The sequence below is a fragment of the Maylandia zebra genome, linkage group LG4 (genome assembly GCF_041146795.1).
Source record: "Maylandia zebra isolate NMK-2024a linkage group LG4, Mzebra_GT3a, whole genome shotgun sequence".
Taxonomy (NCBI): domain Eukaryota; kingdom Metazoa; phylum Chordata; class Actinopteri; order Cichliformes; family Cichlidae; genus Maylandia; species Maylandia zebra.
Genome location: NC_135170.1, coordinates 12,814,071 through 12,829,759, shown reverse-complemented (window position 1 = coordinate 12,829,759; position 15,689 = coordinate 12,814,071). Strand labels below are relative to the sequence as shown.

The window sequence follows — 15,689 nt, the reverse complement described above, 5'->3', positions numbered from 1 at the left end:
TTCTTTCCTTTGTGACAATGCTTGTGATCCTTCCTTCCATCCTTCTTTCCTTTGTGACAATGCTTGTGATCCTTCCTTCCATCCTTCTTTCCTTTGTGACAATGCATGTGATTCTTCCTTCCATCCTTCTTTCCTTTGTGACATTGCATGTGATTCTTCCTTCCATCCTTCTTTCCTTTGTGACAATGCATGTGATTCTTCCTTCCATCCTTCTTTCCTTTGTGACAATGCATGTGATCCTTCCTTCCATCCTTCTTTCCTTTGTGACAATGCATGTGATCCTTCCTTCCATCCTTCTTTCCTTTGTGACAATGCTTGTGATCCTTCCTTCCATCCTTCTTTCCTTTGTGACAATGCTTGTGATCCTTCCTTCCTTCCATCCTTCTTTCCTTTGTGACAATGCATGTGATCCTTCCATCCATCCTTCTTTCCTTTGTGACAAAGCTTGTGATCTTTCCTCCCATCCTTCTTTCCTTTGTGACAATGCATGTGATCCTTCCTTCCATCCTTCTTTCCTTTGTGACAAAGCTTGTGATCCTTCCTTCCATTCTTCTTTCCTTTGTGACAAAGCTTGTGATCCATCCTTCCATCCTTTTTTCCTTTGTGACAATGCATGTGATCCTTCCTTCCATCCTTCTTTCCTTTGTGACAAAGCTTGTGATCCTTCCTTCCATCCTTCTTTCCTTTGTGACAATGCTTGTGATCCTTCCTTCCATCCTTCTTTCCTTTGTGACAATGCATGTGATCCTTCCTTCCATCCTTCTTTCCTTTGTGACAAAGCTTGTGATCCATCCTTCCATCCTTCTTTCCTTTGTGACAATGCATGTCATCCTGCCTTCCATCGTTCTTTCCTTTGTGACAATGCATGTGATCCTTCCTTCCATCCTTCTTTCCTTTGTGACAATGCTTGTGATCCTTCCTTCCATCCTTCTTTCCTTTGTGACAATGCATGTGATCCTTCCTTCCATCCTTCTTTCCTTTGTGACAATGCATGTGATTCTTCCTTCCATCCTTCTTTCCTTTGTGACACTGCATGTTATCCTGCCTTCCATCGTTCTTTCCTTTGTGACAATGCATGTGATCATTCCTTCCATCCTTCTTTCCTTTGTGACAATGCTTGTGATCCTTCCTTCCATCCTTCTTTCCTTTGTGACAATGCTTGTGATCCTTCCTTCCATCCTTCTTTCCTTTGTGACAATGCATGTGATTCTTCCTTCCATCCTTCTTTCCTTTGTGACATTGCATGTCATCCTGCCTTCCATCGTTCTTTCCTTTGTGACAATGCATGTGATCCTTCCTTCCATCCTTCTTTCCTTTGTGACAATGCATGTGATTCTTCCTTCCATCCTTCTTTCCTTTGTGACATTGCATGTCATCCTGCTTTCCATCGTTCTTTCCTTTGTTACAATGCATGTGATCCTTCCTTCCATCCTTCTTTCCTTTGTGACAATGCTTGTGATCCTTCCTTCCATCCTTCTTTCCTTTGTGACAATGCTTGTGATCCTTCCTTCCTTCCATCCTTCTTTCCTTTGTGACAATGCATGTGATCCTTCCATCCATCCTTCTTTCCTTTGTGACAAAGCTTGTGATCTTTCCTCCCATCCTTCTTTCCTTTGTGACAAAGCTTGTGATCCTTCCTTCCATCCTTCTTTCCTTTGTGACAAAGCTTGTGATCTTTCCTTCCATCCTTCTTTCCTTAGTTTAGTTTCAGTTTTCAGATTTATTTGTCATATGCAAGTTAGCACAGGGTCAACATTGCAATTAAATGTGTTTGACGAGCAGCAGTCACTCAGCAGCATGCACAGTAGGAGAAAATATATTAAAATAAAATAAAACAATAAAGAAAATAGAAAAATAGTAAGGAGCAAAATATTAGAGAGACATGGTAAAAGAGAAAAGATGACTGAATATATATGTATCTATAAATATAAATATATGTACATTAGTGATTAAATAAGAAAATCTTGAAAAGAAATATGACGGGAGGGCAGATGGGATATTGCACAGGAATGAGCAGCAGAAAATTAAAGTATTGCACTTGTGACAAAGCTTGTGATCTTTCCTTCCTTCCATCCTTCTTTCCTTTGTGACAAAGCTTGTGATCCTTCCTTCCATCCTTCTTTCCTTTGTGACAATGCTTGTGATCCTTCCTACCATCCTTCTTTCCTTTGTGACAATGCATGTGATTCTTCCTTCCATCCTTCTTTCCTTTGTGACATTGCATGTCATCCTGCCTTCCATCGTTCTTTCCTTTGTGACAATGCATGTGATCCTTCCTTCCATCCTTCTTTCCTTTGTGACAATGCATGTGATTCTTCCTTCCATCCTTCTTTCCTTTGTGACATTGCATGTCATCCTGCCTTCCATCGTTCTTTCCTTTGTGACAATGCATGTGATCCTTCCTTCCATCCTTCTTTCCTTTGTGACAATGCTTGTGATCCTTCCTTCCATCGTTCTTTCCTTTGTGACAATGCATGTGATCCTTCCTTCCATCCTTCTTTCCTTTGTGACAATGCATGTGATTCTTCCTTCCATCCTTCTTTCCTTTGTGACATTGCATGTCATCCTGCCTTCCATCGTTCTTTCCTTTGTGACAATGCATGTCATCCTGCCTTCCATCGTTCTTTCCTTTGTGACAATGCATGTGATCCTTCCTTCCATCCTTCTTTCCTTTGTGACAATGCTTGTGATCCTTCCTTCCATCCTTCTTTCCTTTGTGACAATGCTTGTGATCCTTCCTTCCTTCCATCCTTCTTTCCTTTGTGACAATGCATGTGATCCTTCCTTCCATCCTTCTTTCCTTTGTGACAATGCATGTGATCCTTCCTTCCATCCTTCTTTCCTTTGTGACAATGCATGTGATCCTTCCTTCCATCCTTCTTTCCTTTGTGACAAAGCTTGTGATCCTTCCTTCCATCCTTCTTTCCTTTGTGACAAAGCTTGTGATCCATCCTTCCATCCTTCTTTCCTTTGTGACAATGCATGTGATCCTTCCTTCCATCCTTCTTTCCTTTGTGACAATGCATGTGATTCTTCCTTCCATCCTTCTTTCCTTTGTGACAAAGCTTGTGATCCATCCTTCCATCCTTCTTTCCTTTGTGACAATGCATGTGATCCTTCCTTCCATCCTTCTTTCCTTTGTGACAATGCATGTGATCCTTCCTTCCATCCTTCTTTCCTTTGTGACAAAGCTTGTGATCCTTCCTTCCATCCTTCTTTCCTTTGTGACAAAGCTTGTGATCCATCCTTCCATCCTTCTTTCCTTTGTGACAATGCATGTGATCCTTCCTTCCATCCTTCTTTCCTTTGTGACAATGCATGTGATCCTTCCTTCCATCCTTCTTTCCTTTGTGACAATGCATGTGATCCTTCCTTCCATCCTTCTTTCCTTTGTGACAATGCATGTGATCCTTCCTTCCATCCTTCTTTCCTTTGTGACAATGCATGTGATCCTTCCTTCCATCCTTCTTTCCTTTGTGACAAAGCTTGTGATCCTTCCTTCCATCCTTCTTTCCTTTGTGACAAAGCTTGTGATCCATCCTTCCATCCTTCTTTCCTTTGTGACAATGCATGTCATCCTGCCTTCCATCGTTCTTTCCTTTGTGACAATGCATGTGATCCTTCCTTCCATCCTTCTTTCCTTTGTGACAATGCTTGTGATCCTTCCTTCCATCCTTCTTTCCTTTGTGACAATGCATGTGATCCTTCCTTCCATCCTTCTTTCCTTTGTGACAATGCATGTGATTCTTCCTTCCATCCTTCTTTCCTTTGTGACATTGCATGTCATCCTGCCTTCCATCGTTCTTTCCTTTGTGACAATGCATGTGATCCTTCCTTCCATCCTTCTTTCCTTTGTGACAATGCTTGTGATCCTTCCTTCCATCCTTCTTTCCTTTGTGACAATGCTTGTGATCCTTCCTTCCATCCTTCTTTCCTTTGTGACAATGCATGTGATTCTTCCTTCCATCCTTCTTTCCTTTGTGACATTGCATGTCATCCTGCCTTCCATCGTTCTTTCCTTTGTGACAATGCATGTGATTCTTCCTTCCATCCTTCTTTCCTTTGTGACATTGCATGTCATCCTGCCTTCCATCGTTCTTTCCTTTGTGACAATGCATGTGATCCTTCCTTCCATCCTTCTTTCCTTTGTGACAATGCATGTGATTCTTCCTTCCATCCTTCTTTCCTTTGTGACATTGCATGTCATCCTGCCTTCCATCGTTCTTTCCTTTGTGACAATGCATGTGATCCTTCCTTCCATCCTTCTTTCCTTTGTGACAATGCATGTGATTCTTCCTTCCATCCTTCTTTCCTTTGTGACATTGCATGTCATCCTGCCTTCCATCGTTCTTTCCTTTGTGACAATGCATGTGATCCTTCCTTCCATCCTTCTTTCCTTTGTGACAATGCTTGTGATCCTTCCTTCCATCCTTCTTTCCTTTGTGACAATGCTTGTGATCCTTCCTTCCTTCCATCCTTCTTTCCTTTGTGACAATGCATGTGATCCTTCCTTCCATCCTTCTTTCCTTTGTGACAAAGCTTGTGATCCATCCTTCCATCCTTCTTTCCTTTGTGACAATGCATGTGATCCTTCCTTCCATCCTTCTTTCCTTTGTGACAATGCATGTGATCCTTCCTTCCATCCTTCTTTCCTTTGTGACAATGCATGTGATCCTTCCTTCCATCCTTCTTTCCTTTGTGACAATGCATGTGATCCTTCCTTCCATCCTTCTTTCCTTTGTGACAATGCATGTGATCCTTGCTTCCATCCTTCTTTCCTTTGTGACAAAGCTTGTGATCCTTCCTTCCATCCTTCTTTCCTTTGTGACAAAGCTTGTGATCCATCCTTCCATCCTTCTTTCCTTTGTGACAATGCATGTCATCCTGCCTTCCATCGTTCTTTCCTTTGTGACAATGCATGTGATCCTTCCTTCCATCCTTCTTTCCTTTGTGACAATGCTTGTGATCCTTCCTTCCATCCTTCTTTCCTTTGTGACAATGCATGTAATCCTTCCTTCCATCCTTCTTTCCTTTGTGACAATGCATGTGATTCTTCCTTCCATCCTTCTTTCCTTTGTGACATTGCATGTCATCCTGCCTTCCATCGTTCTTTCCTTTGTGACAATGCTTGTGATCCTTCCTTCCATCCTTCTTTCCTTTGTGACAATGCTTGTGATCCTTCCTTCCATCCTTCTTTCCTTTGTGACAATGCATGTGATCCTTCCATCCATCCTTCTTTCCTTTGTGACAAAGCTTGTGATCTTTCCTCCCATCCTTCTTTCCTTTGTGACAAAGCTTGTGATCCTTCCTTCCATCCTTCTTTCCTTTGTGACAAAGCTTGTGATCTTTCCTTCCATCCTTCTTTCCTTAGTTTAGTTTCAGTTTTCAGATTTATTTGTCATATGCAAGTTAGCACAGGGTCAACATTGCAATTAAATGTATTTGACGAGCAGCAGTCTCTCAGCAGCATGCACAGTAGGAGAAAATATATTAAAATAAAATAAAACAATAAAGAAAATAGAAAAATAGTAAGGAGCAAAATATTAGAGAGACATGGTAAAAGAGAAAAGATGACTGAATATATATGTATCTATAAATATAAATATATGTACATTGGTGATTAAATAAGAAAATCTTGAAAAGAAATATGACGGGAGGGCAGATGGGATATTGCACAGGAATGAGCAGCAGAAAATTAAAGTATTGCACTTGTGACAAAGCTTGTGATCTTTCCTTCCTTCCATCCTTCTTTCCTTTGTGACAAAGCTTGTGATCCTTCCTTCCATCCTTCTTTCCTTTGTGACAAAGCTTGTGATCCATCCTTCCATCCTTCTTTCCTTTGTGACAATGCATGTGATCCTTCCTTCCATCCTTCTTTCCTTTGTGACAATGCATGTGATCCTTCCTTCCATCCTTCTTTCCTTTGTGACAATGCATGTGATCCTTCCTTCCATCCTTCTTTCCTTTGTGACAATGCATGTGATCCTTCCTTCCATCCTTCTTTCCTTTGTGACAATGCATGTGATCCTTGCTTCCATCCTTCTTTCCTTTGTGACAAAGCTTGTGATCCTTCCTTCCATCCTTCTTTCCTTTGTGACAAAGCTTGTGATCCATCCTTCCATCCTTCTTTCCTTTGTGACAATGCATGTCATCCTGCCTTCCATCGTTCTTTCCTTTGTGACAATGCATGTGATCCTTCCTTCCATCCTTCTTTCCTTTGTGACAATGCTTGTGATCCTTCCTTCCATCCTTCTTTCCTTTGTGACAATGCATGTGATCCTTCCTTCCATCCTTCTTTCCTTTGTGACAATGCATGTGATTCTTCCTTCCATCCTTCTTTCCTTTGTGACATTGCATGTCATCCTGCCTTCCATCGTTCTTTCCTTTGTGACAATGCATGTGATCCTTCCTTCCATCCTTCTTTCCTTTGTGACAATGCTTGTGATCCTTCCTTCCATCCTTCTTTCCTTTGTGACAATGCTTGTGATCCTTCCTTCCATCCTTCTTTCCTTTGTGACAATGCATGTGATTCTTCCTTCCATCCTTCTTTCCTTTGTGACATTGCATGTCATCCTGCCTTCCATCGTTCTTTCCTTTGTGACAATGCATGTGATCCTTCCTTCCATCCTTCTTTCCTTTGTGACAATGCATGTGATTCTTCCTTCCATCCTTCTTTCTTTTGTGACATTGCATGTCATCCTGCCTTCCATCGTTCTTTCCTTTGTGACAATGCATGTGATCCTTCCTTCCATCCTTCTTTCCTTTGTGACAATGCTTGTGATCCTTCCTTCCATCCTTCTTTGCTTTGTGACAATGCTTGTGATCCTTCCTTCCTTCCATCCTTCTTTCCTTTGTGACAATGCATGTGATCCTTCCATCCATCCTTCTTTCCTTTGTGACAAAGCTTGTGATCTTTCCTCCCATCCTTCTTTCCTTTGTGACAAAGCTTGTGATCCTTCCTTCCATCCTTCTTTCCTTTGTGACAAAGCTTGTGATCTTTCCTTCCATCCTTCTTTCCTTAGTTTAGTTTCAGTTTTCAGATTTATTTGTCATATGCAAGTTAGCACAGGGTCAACATTGCAATTAAATGTGTTTGACGAGCAGCAGTCACTCAGCAGCATGCACAGTAGGAGAAAATATATTAAAATAAAATAAAACAATAAAGAAAATAGAAAAATAGTAAGGAGCAAAATATTAGAGAGACATGGTAAAAGAGAAAACATGACTGAATATATATGTATCTATAAATATAAATATATGTACATTAGTGATTAAATAAGAAAATCTTGAAAAGAAATATGACGGGAGGGCAGATGGGATATTGCACATGAATGAGCAGCAGAAAATTAAAGTATTGCACTTGTGACAAAGCTTGTGATCTTTCCTTCCTTCCATCCTTCTTTCCTTTGTGACAAAGCTTGTGATCCTTCCTTCCATCCTTCTTTCCTTTGTGACAATGCTTGTGATCCTTCCTTCCATCCTTCTTTCCTTTGTGACAATGCTTGTGATCCTTCCTTCCATCCTTCTTTCCTTTGTGACAATGCATGTGATCCTTCCTTCCATCCTTCTTTCCTTTGTGACAATGCTTGTGATCCTTCCTTCCATCCTTCTTTCCTTTGTGACAATGCATGTGATCCTTCCTTCCATCCTTCTTTCCTTTGTGACAATGCATGTGATCCTTCCTTCCATCCTTCTTTCCTTTGTGACAAAGCTTGTGATCCTTCCTTCCATCCTTCTTTCCTTTGTGACAATGCATGTGATCCTTCCTTCCATCCTTCTTTCCTTTGTGACAATGCATGTGATTCTTCCTTCCATCCTTCTTTCCTTTGTGACATTGCATGTCATCCTGCCTTCCATCGTTCTTTCCTTTGTGACAATGCATGTGATCCTTCCTTCCATCCTTCTTTCCTTTGTGACAATGCATGTGATCCTTCCTTCCATCCTTCTTTCCTTTGTGACAATGCTTGTGATTCTTCCTTCCATCCTTCTTTCCTTTGTGACAATGCATGTGATCCTTCCTTCCATCCTTCTTTCCTTTGTGACAATGCATGTGATCCTTCCTTCCATCCTTCTTTCCTTTGTGACAATGCATGTGATCCTTCCTTCCATCCTTCTTTCCTTTGTGACAATGCTTGTGATTCTTCCTTCCATCCTTCTTTCCTTTGTGACAATGCATGTGATCCTTCCTTCCATCCTTCTTTCCTTTGTGACAATGCATGTGATTCTTCCTTCCATCCTTCTTTCCTTTGTGACATTGCATGTCATCCTGCCTTCCATCGTTCTTTCCTTTGTGACAATGCATGTGATCCTTCCTTCCATCCTTCTTTCCTTTGTGACAATGCTTGTGATCCTTCCTTCCATCCTTCTTTCCTTTGTGACAATGCATGTGATCCTTCCTTCCATCCTTCTTTCCTTTGTGACAATGCATGTGATTCTTCCTTCCATCCTTCTTTCCTTTGTGACATTGCATGTCATCCTGCCTTCCATCGTTCTTTCCTTTGTGACAATGCATGTGATCCTTCCTTCCATCCTTCTTTCCTTTGTGACAATGCTTGTGATCCTTCCTTCCATCCTTCTTTCCTTTGTGACAATACTTGTGATCCTTCCTTCCATCCTTCTTTCCTTTGTGACAATGCATGTGATTCTTCCTTCCATCCTTCTTTCCTTTGTGACATTGCATGTCATCCTGCCTTCCATCGTTCTTTCCTTTGTGACAATGCATGTGATCCTTCCTTCCATCCTTCTTTCCTTTGTGACAATGCATGTGATTCTTCCTTCCATCCTTCTTTCCTTTGTGACAAAGCTTGTGATCTTTCCTTCCATCCTTCTTTCCTTAGTTTAGTTTCAGTTTTCAGATTTATTTGTCATATGCAAGTTAGCACAGGGTCAACATTGCAATTAAATGTGTTTGACGAGCAGCAGTCACTCAGCAGCATGCACAGTAGGAGAAAATATATTAAAATAAAATAAAACAATAAAGAAAATAGAAAAATAGTAAGGAGCAAAATATTAGAGAGACATGGTAAAAGAGAAAAGATGACTGAATATATATCTATCTATAAATATAAATATATGTACATTAGTGATTAAATAAGAAAATCTTGAAAAGAAATATGACGGGAGGGCAGATGGGATATTGCACAGGAATGAGCAGCAGAAAATTAAAGTATTGCACTTGTGACAAAGCTTGTGATCTTTCCTTCCTTCCATCCTTCTTTCCTTTGTGACAAAGCTTGTGATCCTTCCTTCCATCCTTCTTTCCTTTGTGACAATGCATGTCATCCTTGCTTCCATCCTTCTTTCCTTTGTGACAATGCATGTGATCCTTCCTTCCATCCTTCTTTCCTTTGTGACAAAGCTTGTGATCCTTCCTTCCATCCTTCTTTCCTTTGTGACAAAGCTTGTGATCCTTCCTTCCATCCTTCTTTCCTTTGTGACAATGCATGTGATCCTTCCTTCGATCCTTCTTTCCTTTGTGACAATGCATGTCATCCTTCCTTCCATCCTTCTTTCCTTTGTGACAATGCATGTGATCCTTCCTTCCATCCTTCTTTCCTTTGTGACAAAGCTTGTGATCCTTCCTTCCATTCTTCTTTCCTTTGTGACAAAGTTTGTGATCCTTCCTACCATCCTTCTTTCCTTTGTGACAATGCTTGTGATCCTTCCTTCCATCCTTCTTTCCTTGGTGACAATGCATGTGATCCTTCCTTCCATCCTTCTTTCCTTTGTTTAGTTTTAGTGAGAAGGGTCTGGCTGCAGCCACTGTGGAGCTCCACAGTAGCCGGAAGCACGTGACCTCCACAGTAGCCGTAAACACGCATGGATACCGTGGAAGTCTTGCAAGTTGATCGCAAAGGTTAGTTAAGTCTTTCTTATATAAATTTGCCGTTAGTGATTTCATAATTGTAGGAATCGTCTAGTTTTCTTACAATGATCATGTTGCCACTTTTTTTGCGTTACAACAACATTCCTCCTTATTTTAATGTTTTTTCCTTGTGACATTGCATGTCATCCTGCCTTCCATCGTTCTTTCCTTTGTGACAATGCATGTGATCCTTCCTTCCATCCTTCTTTCCTTTGTGACAATGCTTGTGATCCTTCCTTCCATCCTTCTTTCCTTTGTGACAATGCATGTGATCCTTCCTTCCATCCTTCTTTCCTTTGTGACAATGCATGTGATTCTTCCTTCCATCCTTCTTTCCTTTGTGACATTGCATGTCATCCTGCCTTCCATCGTTCTTTCCTTTGTGACAATGCATGTGATCCTTCCTTCCATCCTTCTTTCCTTTGTGACAATGCTTGTGATCCTTCCTTCCATCCTTCTTTCCTTTGTGACAATGCTTGTGATCCTTCCTTCCATTCTTCTTTCCTTTGTGACAAAGTTTGTGATCCTTCCTACCATCCTTCTTTCCTTTGTGACAATGCTTGTGATCCTTCCTTCCATCCTTCTTTCCTTGGTGACAATGCATGTGATCCTTCCTTCCATCCTTCTTTCCTTTGTTTAGTTTTAGTGAGAAGGGTCTGGCTGCAGCCACTGTGGAGCTCCACAGTAGCCGGAAGCACGTGACCTCCACAGTAGCCGTAAACACGCATGGATACCGTGGAAGTCTTGCAAGTTGATCGCAAAGGTTAGTTAAGTCTTTCTTATATAAATTTGCCGTTAGTGATTTCATAATTGTAGGAATCGTCTAGTTTTCTTACAATGATCATGTTGCCACTTTTTTTGCGTTACAACAACATTCCTCCTTATTTTAATGTTTTTTCATCGTGCTCCATGGCAGAGAAACACACAGATATGCTTTTTCCTGGGCCTGGTTTTAGTAAGAGAGCTGGATTAACGGCTTCTGTGGGCGAGAAGAAGCAAAAACCACATTTTGCATTAGAGTATGATTTATTGTTGGCATCAGAGATGCAAAATAACGAATACTTCAATACTGTACTTAAGTAGAATTTTCTGGTATCTTTACTTTACTGCTGTACTTTTTTGTGCCTACTGTATACTTCTTTATACTTCTACTTCTCACATTTTAGCACGCGTATCTGTACTTTGTAATCCGTACATTTGTAAATCAGCACGCGTGCTTTGGACGCAAGATTACTTCAAAATTTTGTACATAAATTATATTTTAGACCCTGTACTTCTTACTTCGACTTGACTAAAAAGTCGAGCCAGTGCTTTCTAAACAGAGGTATCTAAACTGTAGTAAGGAACGTGTGTACTTGTGACACCTTTGGTTAGCGTCAACACTGCAAATTTCGTCACAAACAGATTTATATATTTATCAATACTTCTATTCGTCATTCTTTTCTGTACAGCTTTTTTATTGCCCAGATTTTAGTTAGCCTCTGTTCAATTGACTGTTATATGTCAATAGAAACATATCTCACAGATTAAAGTGTCTTTTAAAATATTTGGGGTTTTTTTTTCAAGAATTTTCTTCCCAAATCTATTACATGCCAAGTGTAAATTGTTATTTCTGCTAAAACCTTAACTTAAATGTGTATATGGTGTTTATCTGTTTCTCTCTGTGTTTTAGATGCACACATCAATCTGGAATTCAGGCTTAAAGCCAGAATTGCAGGAATGCAACACGTGTTGCAGAGGACTCTTTCACTGCCCTCTGTGCCCCACTTTCAGCCCTACTGTCAGGGCAAAGATTGAGGAGCATCTAAGTGTGCATATAAAAAATGCTTTGCCTTTAAAAGGTATGTTTGTATTAAATATACTTTATAGTTATAAATATGCACTTTTTTAAGCACTTCTGCAGTATCTTTGTTGACTTAAAAGTTGCTGTTGATATTGTACAGTTCAGTGCATTCATCTGCAACAAAAATAGTGTTTTTATAAAATATATTTTTATTTACTTTTCACCACTTTTCTTGACATAACTTTTGTGATCCATACCATTTTGCTTTCATTATTGAGGTTGGCTTGGATGTTTTTGTTAACATGTACAATCTGATTGTTAGACAAATTGATTGCATTCTATACAACTACATTTAAATTACATCTGTTTGTTTGTTTGTTTTTTTCTCTTACAGATAAAATGATATGCCGGTGCAGGCAGCCTTGTAGGACAACAGGACACTTTCACTGCCCTGTCTGTAAGATTACAATCATACGGCGTGGGGATATGGCAAGGCATTTATTGTCTTGTCAGCATTCTTCAATGCCAAGTCAGCCACCATTATCAGGACTGCTCCCCGCTGAACTCTTTGAGGAGACCCGTCTCCCCCCCCCAAGGTTTTGTCTTCGGTATCTGAACCATTTTCTGAGTCTTTGTTAGAACATTCATAAGCTCTACCCTCTGTGTTCAATAAAACTGCAGCTGATGGAAAGTCCATGAAAATGACATGCCCTCACTGTGGCCTTACTCTTCGTAGCTCTGGCAAGCTATTTGCACACTGGAGAGAGGAAGCCAAAGCTGTGCTTGAAGGACAACACGTGCCCATTTTCAGACTGAAAAAGCGCAAGTTCCAGGAAGTCAGTCAGGTCAGTATTCACTTTAAACAGTAGTGTAATTACATGGTTAGTGACATTTGAATAACTGTTAAAAAACTGTTCTGCAACAGAGAAATAACTATGTTTTCATCCCCATTTGCCTGACACAGGAGCCAGCAGTTGTTGAAGATCTGCGTCCTGCTGTGCAGTGGGCTGTCCAAAATAAGGCACATGTAACAATGCCCAAATATCTGTCCTTAAATCAAGGGGACCAGCAGAGGGTCTTAAGAGACATGTCAGAGGAAGAAGACACTGGAGCAAGGGACTTGTTCCTCTTTGTTTTTCAGTTTGCAAAGGACATGGAGCTCTTTTTGAAAGCATGTGCTGATGATCAGGGGCTAAGGGTCAGTGCTATGTTTGACATGTAATGGACAAATGAAGGCACTGGCTGTGTTTGTTTAATATGTTGTTGTTGTTGTTTTGTTTTTGCATAGTACAAAATTCCAATTAAACTTATTTCAAAATGTTGTTCACTTGATTCTGTGTCCATACTTATAATAAATGATTACAGTGAAACAGCATTAAATGTAAATGTAACAGCATTTTTTTAAACTTGTAATTTCAAAATAAAAAGCTTATTGTTGATATTAACAGTAAAGAATTGTAATCAATAATATTTTTATACATTTTAAACATTAACACTCTGGGCTCTATCCTGGCTATCTGTGGACACTTCACTTATTCTTTTTTTTGACTACTGCACTGCAGTGGACCAAAACAATGACACGGGTTTGATCTTAAGGATCTAATAGTTATGTGTGTTGTGCATGACATTGCCACACAAATATGTATTTGCAAGATAGAGTAGAATAAATTATGACGCATGAAATATTACATAGGCTGCAGTGAATTTCTGTTGATACAGCCAATTGAGCTTTGAGTTTCCCAGTCAAACTTAGCTTTGAAGCACCTGCTAAAAACACTTTTACTCTTTTACATTTCATAACAAGACACCATAGCCAAAATATTAACAAAATATATATTATTAAAAAATTCAAAGCTGCACATACAGCAACAAACACCGTTAGTAAATGTGTCCTGGAGTTTATGCAGGTGCAGAAAGTGCTGCTGCTGTAAGTCAGCCTAACAGCTTACAGATCACTTATTTTTCTGGAAAGATGGTAGGAAGGGCATCACTGCTCATTTCTACAGTCTCCCAGATCTTGGAATACAATCCCTTTGTACCATGAAACCACTTCGCAGTACTAGGAGTCCACTAAAACCTATAAAGAGAGTGATCCTGGAAGAAATGGGGCACACACTAGTGACCTCAACAATTGCAAGACGGCCTTTTCCCCGATGCTCAGATGGGGAAAAAAAGGAAGTTTCATGAAAACATTAGGACTTTATCACCGTTTTACCAGAAAAGTTAATGGTAATATATAACCTAACTGGCTATAAAGAGTAAAACATTTAGATACAATTTTGATTTTGATGAAAAGGACTGGTGCTATTTTAAAGCAACAACAACAACAACAATCTTTATTTATAGAGCACATTAAAAGCCCGGGGCATGCCAAAGTGCTTTACATGAAACAATAAAACAATAAAATGATTTACACTAAAACATCAGAATCATATAGGTGTGGGATTATGTTCACAGGTAAAACCACTAATAGGAACAGTCAATAGCACACAGCTGTAGCAAAGAGAACTGTACCATCATACACAGTGATAGAGGACATAGGCAACGCAACAATAAAATAATAAAATAATTAAGACTATAACGTCAGAGTCATATAAGTGTGAGATTATGTTCACAGGTAAAAACCACTAATAAGAATAAACTATAGCACAGAGCTATAGCAGAGTAAAGCTGTAAAGCTGAACCATCAAACACAGTGATGGAAAACATTGACAGCACAGGACAACGCAAAACAACCAGACACATTAGAACATTAGAACAACACACTAGAAGCAAGGCGAGAAATTAACTGGTAGGAAAAGCAAGTTCAAACAGATATGTTTTAAGCCGTGATTTAAAAGATTGAATAGAATCAGACGCCCGGATGCCAATCGGGAGACTGTTCCACAGCTCAGGTGCAGCTAGAGCGAACGCTCGATCACCTCTAGACTTCAAGCGAGATCTGGGCTGAACCAACAATGACTGTGAGGAGGATCTTAAAGAGTCACGTCGGTAAAAGTAGATAAATGTTTTAAGAAATATACATTTTATAGCATTTTGTGAACATACACAAAAAGTGGCCATTTTTGGCAACAAACAAGCTGAGAGAGAGTTGTATATTTTTGGCTCTCCTTGAACAAAAATAATAGTGCATAATAATCAATGTTGATGTTAATCAATTAGATGTCCCAGACACTACTATTAATAATACAGCGGTGCCTCGTTTATCGCTGGTGTTACGTTCAAAAAATAACCCGCGGTAGGTGAAATCCATAGCCAACTTTATTTTTTACAATTATTACAGATGTTAAGACTGTAAAACCCCTCACTACATGCTTTATACACTTTTCTCAGACAGGAATGAACATTTTCACACTTTTCTCTTTGTTTAAACACTCTTAGAGTTCAAACCTTTGTAGAAACACAAGTCCAGTATTATGGAATGAAACCTAAAGGTGCATTTGAGGGTGCAAAACGTTTCGTCGGCATTGTTGTGTTTGTTTGGGAGAAAACTTCCAAACGTACAGTACAGCACTTCAGAGTTACACTGCTAGCGATCGAAGATTTATGTAAATTCGACAAGCTAAACGCATTCTGTACTGTACAGCGGGAGTCCCCAACCTTTTTTGCACCACAGACCACTTTAATGTCAGACAATATTTTCAGGGAACTACCTTTAAGGTGTCGCGGATAAATACAACAAAAGAATAAAAAAAAGAAACTGTGGTATTTTGTAAATATAATAATAAACGTGACTTGAGCTGTGCGCCAACAACAATGACAGTGACATCCTCCTCTCTGCTTCTTAATGCTCTCTGGTCGCTATGGTAACGCGTAAATAGTTCTTTCAAAATAAGACACACAACTACAACCATACATTTCACACCGGAGGATCAACCCTCGCGGAACGGTACCAAAGGACTCACGGACCGGGACCGGTCCGTGGGCCTATTAGGGACCGCTCCTGTACAGGAGACACTGGACTAGATTGATTGACAATGGTCTACAGCAATCAGAACGCACAACACGATGTACTGTAAAAATAATAATAAATCAGCGAAA

General features: G+C 39.9%; 1 long non-coding RNA gene across 1 annotated transcript; it reads left to right on the top strand.

Moving 5' to 3' along the window:
• Positions 1–12,225: 12,225 nt before the first annotated feature.
• LOC143418480 (uncharacterized) lies at positions 12,226–12,906 on the top strand. Its single transcript, XR_013098472.1, has 3 exons — positions 12,226–12,256; positions 12,385–12,493; positions 12,613–12,906. It is a non-coding gene; the product is annotated as an uncharacterized LOC143418480 (long non-coding RNA).
• The last annotated feature ends 2,783 nt before the right edge of the window (positions 12,907–15,689 follow it).